The 10,414-nt window shown below is 34.0% G+C and overlaps 1 long non-coding RNA gene across 1 annotated transcript; it reads right to left on the reverse strand.

Annotated features, from left to right (window-relative positions):
* Positions 1 to 2,457: 2,457 nt before the first annotated feature.
* LOC147866917 (uncharacterized) lies at positions 2,458 to 4,368 on the reverse strand. The gene is made up of 2 exons (XR_015529580.1): positions 4,131 to 4,368; positions 2,458 to 2,618 (listed from the first exon to the last, which is right to left on the reverse strand). It is a non-coding gene; the product is annotated as an uncharacterized LOC147866917 (long non-coding RNA).
* Positions 4,369 to 10,414: the final 6,046 nt, after the last annotated feature.

Genomic DNA, 10,414 nt, shown 5'->3' on the forward strand with positions numbered 1-10,414 from the left:
GAAATACAATTGATTTGATTGGAGGACTTCGTTTCATTTTTTATTTAGACTAGAGACTATGAGGTTTGTTGATAAGGTAAACACGCACTAAGATCATAACTCTTCTATTTTTCTAATTTATAACCCTTCTATTTTAATACTAAGCACGTAACAACATGCACTAAGATCAATTGTGGGTGTTTGACCATCGCCAATTTGGTAAGCCCTTAACAAACCTTCACGATATATAATATTTAGGTGTGTGTATCCGAATGTGGACCCAATGACCATGTGTGATATCTATCGACCACATGGGTAATATGTACTGACTAACAAGGTTTTAGAATAGATAGGTCACAGGTGTAGTATAAGAGTCAATTTGCTACTGTGGAGAGGGAGGGTAGGGCTAATATCATGGGAGCTAAGAGAGAGTGAAACCATTAGATTGGGCACCACACACTCTTGCCATCAGTCAAAATAAATACTTCATGGGCTTATATCGGGCTTGGTGCAAAGTTCAAACAATCAATAGCGCAAACAAAGAGAGCGTGACTTTCATGTTGAAGTCATGTTTTCCTATGTTCAAACTCCATGAGCCATACAAAAACAATAAATTCTCGTTTTTATACAAAACGACTACATTTGGTCATGTCAAACATGGTGAGTTTTTCTTACTTACGTATCATCTAATGTTGGTGTGTAGTGGCCCCAACCTGGAATACCCATATTCAAAGCCTCATCTTGAAGAAAAGGAAAGAGTGTTTCGAGTATCACTTAAAGAGTGTGTTCAAGATAAAATATACATGTGTCTAACCTTATCCTTTTGCCTTTACTATATATCTTATCTTGTGACCTTTCTTTATCAAAACTCGCTTTCTTTCCTCGAAGCCACATGTCCCTCTTCTAGTTCGCACAATGTGGACTATGAATTAAACTATCCCCCCACTTTGACATATTGTTTTATTCAGACTCATTGTCTTCAAAATTTCACCAAATGAATGTGCACTCAATAGAGAGAGAGAGAGTGTGTGTGTGTGTGTGTGTGTGTGTGTGTTATCACCTGATGCAACTTAGTGAACTTGAACAACTAGCTTATTATGTCAAAGAGCAATAAACCTATATGGATGATGCAATAATATAATGGTCATAATTTTTTTTTAAAACACCGAACATTTACATATACAAGAATAACCCAACTACCAAACTTCCTTTCTAGTTGTTGCAAAAGTTGGTAGTTTTTGTACTATCGAGGGTACAATGGCAATTTTTTGGAAAGTTAGGGGTATTTTGACAAAATGCCGAAAGATATTTTGGTGATATTCCCTATTAACAAGCCTAGATACATCTTTCCAAACTCATGTAACAATTACGTATGTTTGAAGACGGGTTATGATAGCAAAGATTGAGTTCATGAGTGGGCTAATGGCACACAATAAAGCTCAACATTAATATTGGCATTTGTTTGGTGGTCAAGTATGCATTTTGGTATACTACATAGTGATGGTTCGACATATTATATGGATCACGCGTCTATGTGATACTTGATAAAGGTGAACACGGTCATAGATGCCCCAACTCAAGAATATGATCCAAGAAGATGTAACAATGCATTGGTTTTTATGTTGAATTGTCCACGAACAAGAATAAAGAGGCTGACCTTCATCAATAAACAATAATTACTTTCTCGTAGAGTATATAATGTGAAGAATTTACATGGTTCATATTGGAGCAAGTTGTTGCGCACAATGTGTTTCTTGAAACCATTAGTCGATTCAATAAAGAAAAACATGAAGCAAAAATGTGGAACCCGTAAATTGGAGGTTACATCATAAAGTAAATGAATCATACAACTTTGTAGCCCTAAGTAAAAATACAGCCTCGAAAAGATTGCAAATAAAGACCCCTTGATACACTTTTCTTCTCATTTTTCACTTTCTAGAGATAACACAAAGTGGTTGTCGTATTTGTTAGGATAAAGAGTATGGATTCATTTAATTGCATTTGAATCATTTCTCTATGTTGACATATGAAATAGATAGAGTAAAGTTATAGATATGGGAGATAATGGGCATTGTTTCTCGAAAGAATAAATCTTCCATTGCGATCACGTGTGTTCACATGCACATCACAACTTAGGGGACCACTGTGTCACGTAAACCCTCTATACGATGTTTGTCAAAACAAAACAAAATCATCCATTGAATTTCATGAATAGGTACACAAGTTATATTTCTACCGTCTACATGTGAAAGACTTTTTCATAAAACAAACATTGTGTTAAGAATATGGAATTTGTGTGTCTAGTTATGCCCTTGGTAAAAAGAAGAAAAACAATGGTGCAATTAACATGATTAATTGACATTGCTAGCATCAAAGTCATACATGTGAAAGAATTTTTCATAAAACAAACATTGTGTTAATGGGAATATGGAATTTGTGCGTCTAGTTATGCCCTTGGTAAAAAGAAGAAAAACAATGGTGCAATTAACATGATTAATTGACATTGCTAGCATCAAAGTCATACAATTAAGAAAACCCAAGTTTGATCTTGATAATGGATCATATTGATCTCTCATGGACATTAATAATTCATCTACCCCCATATTGAAGTCAACATTTACTCTTTATCTCTTGTTGTGCTACGTACAATTGATCTTACCTTTGGGCCCCCACACCTCTCTCTCTCTCTCTCTCTCTCTCTATGAGCTTTGCACTTGTTTTCTTTAACTATGACCGGAAGACTTTTTAGGATCGGCCATACTTGAATATAGCATAGATGACTTAAACATTGTATGTACATAAAAGCAATCATCAGGTTGGATAAGGTGAAGGTTACTTTCATGCATAACAACTTGTCCATTTCTAATTGATAGGTGCATAAAATTCCAATGTAAAAGCTCTCTTCCTAAGGATGTGAGAGGTTAGCTTCACCTTCTTCGACAAATCATTGAATAAGCTTCACAAGCATGTTGCTTCGACGTTGAGTTGGATTGACTTCACTATTTTGGATAATGCAGTATGCAATAAATAGACGTGGCATACTCTTCTTCTTTTTCTACCATATCTACTTGACTAATTGACATAAAAGAAGATGCAAGATATGCATTATTATTACTTTCATGCAATGAGTAATCCTCGAAGTATTTATATATTTCCATGTTTCTATTATAAAAAACAAGCACGTGATTTATACAAATTTCCAAGCATGAGGTTAAATTTACTTTTGATCTAATTTCTCGCAAAAATGACTTGTGCTTGTTGCTTTTCTTTTCAAATATATATATGGTAGATTGCATAATGTCATTGAAATGGAGGAATCTCATTAGTTCTTCATAGGGATCAATTTCAATACAATTGGAAGTCAATGAAGTTTGATAAATTACTAATGCAAGAGAAACAAACTTTGGGGGTTGACGTTCTGTTAGAGACATGTACTAATGTAAGCATTAGATAAGGATAGAATATAGATAGATAGATAGATAGAAAGGAGAGAGAGAAAGAAGGGTGTTGATCCACCCGACCACCCCCGAGCGAAGGGATCGAGACGGACTCGAGCCTCGATTGGCGTCCCATACCACCGTCGTGGCGTTGAGTTGCACCTGGTGCTGGCGCGCTCACTACAAGAGTTGACCAACCACAAGACAGAGTCTCGACGTAGTCAACCAGATGATGAAATGAGGGTAGCTAGGCCTCTTATTTATAGCGGTACCCAAGGCCCCCAGGCAAGTTCATACTTGGCCTAATGGGTTGTCTCAATCCCGAGGATTAAAAGTAATCCTCCCCTTCTTTACACTCTCGTTTAACCCTCACACTTATCCACATGTATAGAATATACTACGGTAAATTCTCACCACGGGATATTATATGGTCATGCTTGTAACACGTTCCCATCCCTAAGTATTCCTCGATGATATATAACCTAAAGCACGTACTTGTTCTACTTCTTGATCAAAAGTGAAATGTTTTTTTGGAAAAAAAGAAAGAAAGAAAGAAAGAAAGTGAAATGTTGAGACAATAGTTCTATTTCTTTAGTTGTTGAAATGATCCTTGACATTCCCTTCAAGCACTTAGAAGTTAGAGAGAAAAACATGCGTATGCATATGCACGATGAAGGTAAATATACAATGATCCAACAAACAAAATCTAAATACCTTATTGGTTAGGCGATCCATCCCATGAACAAGATATTCAAAGAAACGCTTAATAGTGTGAAGGGAAGATGATATGATGGAGAGATGTAGAATTGAAAAACGATCCAAGAAAAAATAAATCTAGGAGATCATAGCAAGATGACATGATTTGGTTTGATGTGTCATGATGATGCTCCATATAGTAATAGATGAATAAATACATTTTGATGATAGAAGTTTCTCATCATAAAGAGGGAGTATCTATATATAAGATTTGGAGATGAAGGCAAACTAATTTGATTAAAATGGGAGGGAGGAATAGATTTGTTGCTTGGCATTAGTAGAACTATTAATGGCAGGATTTGATACACCATTATGTTATTTTTTTATGAAAATTTATGGAACGCAAAAGCAAGGAGAATGAATAATATAAAGAAAGCTGCAAATATTATTTTGATAAGCCTACGAAAGTATATTGACTATTGCGATACCTATTGTCCATCTACAAAATGTGCCATATAAACATACATATTAGCATGGTTAAATCTATTACAAATCAAACTAATGATGAGCAATATAATGAGATTAAGGAAAATAAGGAATTAAGGGTGCTTAACGACATTGGTTATCCTTGATCAAAGGACACAACCCAAACATACAATATTAGTAGTGTGATGAGCAATATGTATAATGAGATCAAGGAAAATAATGAATCTAAGGGTGCTTAACCACACTTGTTATCCTTGAGCAAAGAACACAACCCAAACATAAAGAATTGTTAGTGTGCCACACCACTGAATATTACTTTATTTTATGCCTTGATAGTACAATAAAAAATCCAAAGATGTCGTGGTGAGGGGTAGCTAGTCCTATTTGTACAACCAACACTTGAGGCTCCTAGAATTTCACGTGTTTCCAAGTGTCATAAGACTTCACAGGTTTGTCTAAGTACCAGTTTCCCACTTATCCCACCCTTAAACCATTAAAATTAACTTTAGAATGTTGTGGTGAAGGGTGTAGCTAGTTCCATCTATATAGCCAACATAGGCTCTTAGAAAATCATGTGTTTTCAAGTATCGTAAGCCTTCATGGGTTTGTTGTGTCCTAGGATAATTAGTTTCTCATGTATCCCACCCTTAAACCATTTAAATTAGCTCTAGAATTGGTCCGTGTGGTTATGCATATAACGAAGTCACTCCTTGCATGTTACATCAGATATTGGATGACAATTTACTTAAAAAAGAGGACAAATCAAAAGTAAAACATTTGAAAGCTTAATATGATCCATAACATTAGAAAGTCGACCTTTTGTCATCAAGAAATCATTGCATCTTTCAAAACCTATGAGATGTGGTTAATGTTAAGTACATCTACATGTTTCACGTGGAATGAGACAATTGATGAAGACATTACACCCATAAGAATGACCTTTGAGTAGAACAACATTTTATTTCAATTTATGAGAGAGATAACAACATACATATAGGTAGTGTCCTTTTTCGAAGGTGAATAGTTATTGGAATACTCAGAACATAATACAAAGTAGCCAATCATTCTAAGTTAGGAAGTTTGAAAATGACCACACATTGACATGGAAAATATTTCTTAAATGGCTTCCCAACTAATACATTCAAACTTCATAGATATGTTCCTACAATATGGATAAGCTAAAAAGCATAAAAAACGGGCATTAGTGTGTAATGGGCACAATCGTTCTTATGAGGAGGGGTTCAATTTTCTTGTTGATAATTGATCAAAAGTTATAGCCTAAAAAGAAAATAAATATACGTTATTGCTGACATTTCTTTTTCCAATTCAATGTAATCTGGCATGGAGACGCACGAGTCTTATTTTGTTTTCACACTATATGACTGGGATGTGACATGCAAACAACTTTTTTTGCAATAGGAAGAAAGGTTGGAAACAAGAAGTGGTTAGAAAATCTTCTCTCATATTATGGATTACCATTGCCATAGAATTTAGAAATTATGCGAGATTAGTTGTCAAACACAAGAATATGGTATAGACATATGTATAGAAGTTATTGAACAAATAATTACATGACTTGAACATTATCACATTTTAACATCTTTTTGCACACATGGAATTGTATGTGTAAAGAGAATCTTAAACAATAGCATAAGGACCAATTTTTGACAAATAAGATTGTCTACTAGCATTTCAAAAAATGCTAAGTTCTTTCGTGGGAGGTTTCCTTTCTTTGCACTTTTCCTTTTCATATACTCCATAATGTGCAATGGACCTTTCGTGAAGATAAAGGGGGGGGGGGGGGGCATGATGATTAATCAAACTATAAAAAATATAGTCACCTCCATATAACAAGTCATAAGCCTTATCTTAAGAACAATATTAAAATGATGTCAAAGATTTCGCTAAGGTTAGCGCTTTGTCGTTTTACTTGTTCATTGGGAAAGTCAAATCAAAATGTTCACAATTTTATTTTTCTTATCATGATATTGAAAGGATATTGTTAATCACGTAGATTTCACAATAAATGTCAGATTATGGTTGATCTTTTAACTTTAATATAAAAATGTTCCATTTGCAACTTGCTTTGATGCTCGTTTTAGAAGGACAATTGCTCTTTCTTTTCGAAAGGCAAATAATATTCACCCTTTTCGTATGATGAATGAAAGTTTACCTCCCTTTGTTTTGATATGAGGTTTAAGTTCACGCTTTTCATCAAACGAGTACAACATGCTTAGTTTGGATAGTGAATGAAAAAAATACACAAACACAAAAGAATATATGTAGAAAATAATTGTAACGTGGCGATAGATCACCAAAAGTAATATATTTTCTAATGTACATTAGATTAAAACTTTCTTGCAATACTTGTTTCTTATGTCAATATCCCAATTCCATACCTCCAGGCTCCAACTCTAGAAATAATTTCAAATTTCTTAAATTGTAGGCATGTTTGAGCTTATGTACTCAAAATATTACAAATTAGTGTGCATTACAAATGTTATAATAGAATCTATAATGATTACAATTGTTTACCTATTTTACGATATAACATCATATCCATATTGTACATCTAGTATGCACCATTGGACACTACATCGTCAATCAAGATGGCAACCTTCCCTAGAGCAATGATGGAAAGACATCTAAATACATGGTAGCTTGACCCTAACAAAGGTTTTCCATGGTGTTCCAACTACTACATTGGCTCTATTAACACTTGATTGTAATGTCTCACAAGGTACCATTGAAAATAAGTGGGATGACATTAACAAACTCTTTAATAAACTAGATGACATAAATAACATGAGAGGAGGTACTTTTTATCGGCTTGGACTTCCAAAGTATGATTAATAACCAATCAATATGAATCTACACACATGTTATCTATGTAACTACACAATATGAATTACTTAACACAAGGGAAGGTGCTTTCCCTCATGATGGAAGAGTGTGTGCGCTCCTAGGTTGAAAACGATTCCAATTTTCCATGTAAGGTTAGGAGCCAACAAACACATATAAATAACAAATGCGCGCACACACACACACACCGTTTTTTGATGCATTATTTTTACTTATTAAAAACCTCAATATGAAGTGAAAACCCAAAATGATCGCATATAAAAATGGGGTGTACAGGTCTCAACTACTCGATAAACTAAAAACATTGGAAGGATTGAGAATAAAGATGCTGTCATGAAAAGATAACTAGCATGCAAAGACAATCACATTAACTATAAGAAGGTAACATATGGATAAGAGGTGGGATGATTGTAAGGGAGTTGGTTGGTAGACATTTAAGATGGCCATATAGCCCATAATTTGAGCATATTGAAAAACGTTGCACAATGTTTTCGATTGGAAACCCAAAGACCTTGCCAAAACTATGACCAACAAACTTTAGTTATAAGAAATATTGTAGTTGTAGAAAATTAGGTGGATGGAGAGGTTCACAACAAATGTATCAATCTTTCATCAATATGTTACCTCATTGTGTATATGTTATAAATGAGATTTTTTGAGCTTGAAACACAAACTCCACATAATATGCCAATCAAACACAAGAAAGGTACTTTGAGGGACACCAAAAACTTTGCCAAATACATTTAGACCTTGATTTCTATGGAACCAAGGTTTTTTGTATAATCTAGGCACAATCCATATCCACCTTTGGTTCTTGTTTTAAACCAATATAGACCTCACTAGTTGAAGAGGAAAAAAGTGAACAATAAAAGATATCCCAATCTTGAAGGTTGTCTTGTTCATTGAGAGTGGCACAAAGACACAAGGAGCCCTGGATTGACTTGGTTGATATGTTGATGGTGCATGCCAAACCATATATCCTTACGGCTTTTGGAAAACTCAATAGATCTCCACCAATGTTAGTGACATCTTGAATGGTGCATATATCCTTTCTTTTGTGATAGGAAGAAGGGTTTTCTTGGGATATCTAGAGTGGTTGTAGAATATCGCGCTATAGTGTATGATCCCTATATGCATTGAGCTCCCTCCTTGAACATCACTGCCTTTCCATTGAAGTTGTTCCAAAATGTTCTTCCACTACAATAATAAACTAGTACTAGGCCTTATATATTATACATTTTAAAGAGGAATACAATGCTCACCATTAAACTCAAATAAACTATAATTTAAATGACAAAAGGAATTCAATAATGAAGTGTGATTAGATTGTTTGAAGTGCTTTACATAAACAAGTAGATGCTATTGCCAACTGTTTCCTTTTGAGTGTTCTTTGGAGACAGCTTCCATATGAATGAAGATGCCACATGATACTATATGTCCCTCATCAAATGCTTAGGTAATAGTTACAAACGTTATGTTAATAAATTACAATACATTGAATAGGACTACATTAATTGATATGTCTTTTTTTATGTAAGAGTAACGAGAAAAACTTATAACAATGTTGAATTAGTTTTTGAGCATGTACATATACACAAAATCTTTAAAAATTCTTCACAATGTTTAACTTGACCTTAAACCTCTTCAACTATAATAAATAGGACATACATGAAGCCATGAAATGCATCAGATAATTATAGAAACATATAAATAGGTGTGATTCGAATATAACCAAGAGAGACACCTTCAACCCACAACTATGAAATATTCACACAACCCATATGGACACAGAAAACCTGCAAAATTCAAAACTTCAGTCTAATGGAAATTATATTGCCCTCAACTTTCACACTTGTTGATTCATGATCTTGAAGCAAATCACATTTAGCATCCAAATGCGCAGGAGATACAATGGATATACTATGAAGCTTTTCAAACTTTGATAATCTTTGAGCATTGCATTATGTACAAAACTATGTCAAGTTCCATGCTTTGAATATAAAAAAATGGGACATGCTAAAGTACAATGTAAAGGCATTGTGTTTACACATTACATAAGCATACACATCACATAAGCATTGCCTTTACACATCATAGTCATGTACATTGTGGCTTTGCCACCATATAGTGTGCAACAATACAACAAATTTCATGCTTTGAATAAGCTGATTCATATTAGTGAAATATAATAGAATGACCCATATGCTAAATACCATGTAAAGGCATCCATTACCTTTACACATCATAGACCAAACCACTTTGAAGTTTCACATGCAATATTGTGTGCAAAACTACTATGATTTTCATACTTTGAATAAGTTGATTCATATACAATAAAACAATACATATGATAAAGCACATGTAAAAGCATTGCCTTTACACATCATAGAAGAAACTTCAATACCAAGACAAGCAAGCAAGCATGTATGAATCAATAGCTATTCATAAAACTAAGAGGCTTTTCTCAAAAAATTGCACATCATTACCAAGGTAAGAAAATTTAAATGTGCAACTAGCGAGAAACTTACCAAGGTAATGGCAACAAGAAAATTTAAATGTTTAACTAGCAAGAAACATTTTACCAACTCGTAAATATGAAGATAATTGGATCATTTTGCACTTTCATGTTTTTGCAAATTTTGGCATTATAGATCACAATCTTTATTGCTATGAGAGCACACAATTTCGCGATTACCAAGAGCTACAAATTTAGATAGAATTTTCAAGTTTAATTCAATTAGTTGATTGTATATACTCGCAATGTCGATGGTTTAAAATAAGAAACATAGTCCTTCTGGATTCCACCCTAAGGTTAGATTAACCCATCAGTTTAGGTGTCAAGTGGTGCTTATCACATTTTTACATACAAAAATTAGCACATTTTGCTCAGCTTGAATATGTTTTTTCACATCAAAAGACTTCATGAAATACAAACAAGGATTTCATCTATCCAG

This window comes from Azolla caroliniana, unplaced genomic scaffold (genome assembly GCF_043228905.1).
Source record: "Azolla caroliniana isolate FFs.n. ecotype wild unplaced genomic scaffold, voAzoCaro1.0.p SCAF_3, whole genome shotgun sequence".
Classification (NCBI taxonomy): Eukaryota; Viridiplantae; Streptophyta; class Polypodiopsida; order Salviniales; family Salviniaceae; genus Azolla; species Azolla caroliniana.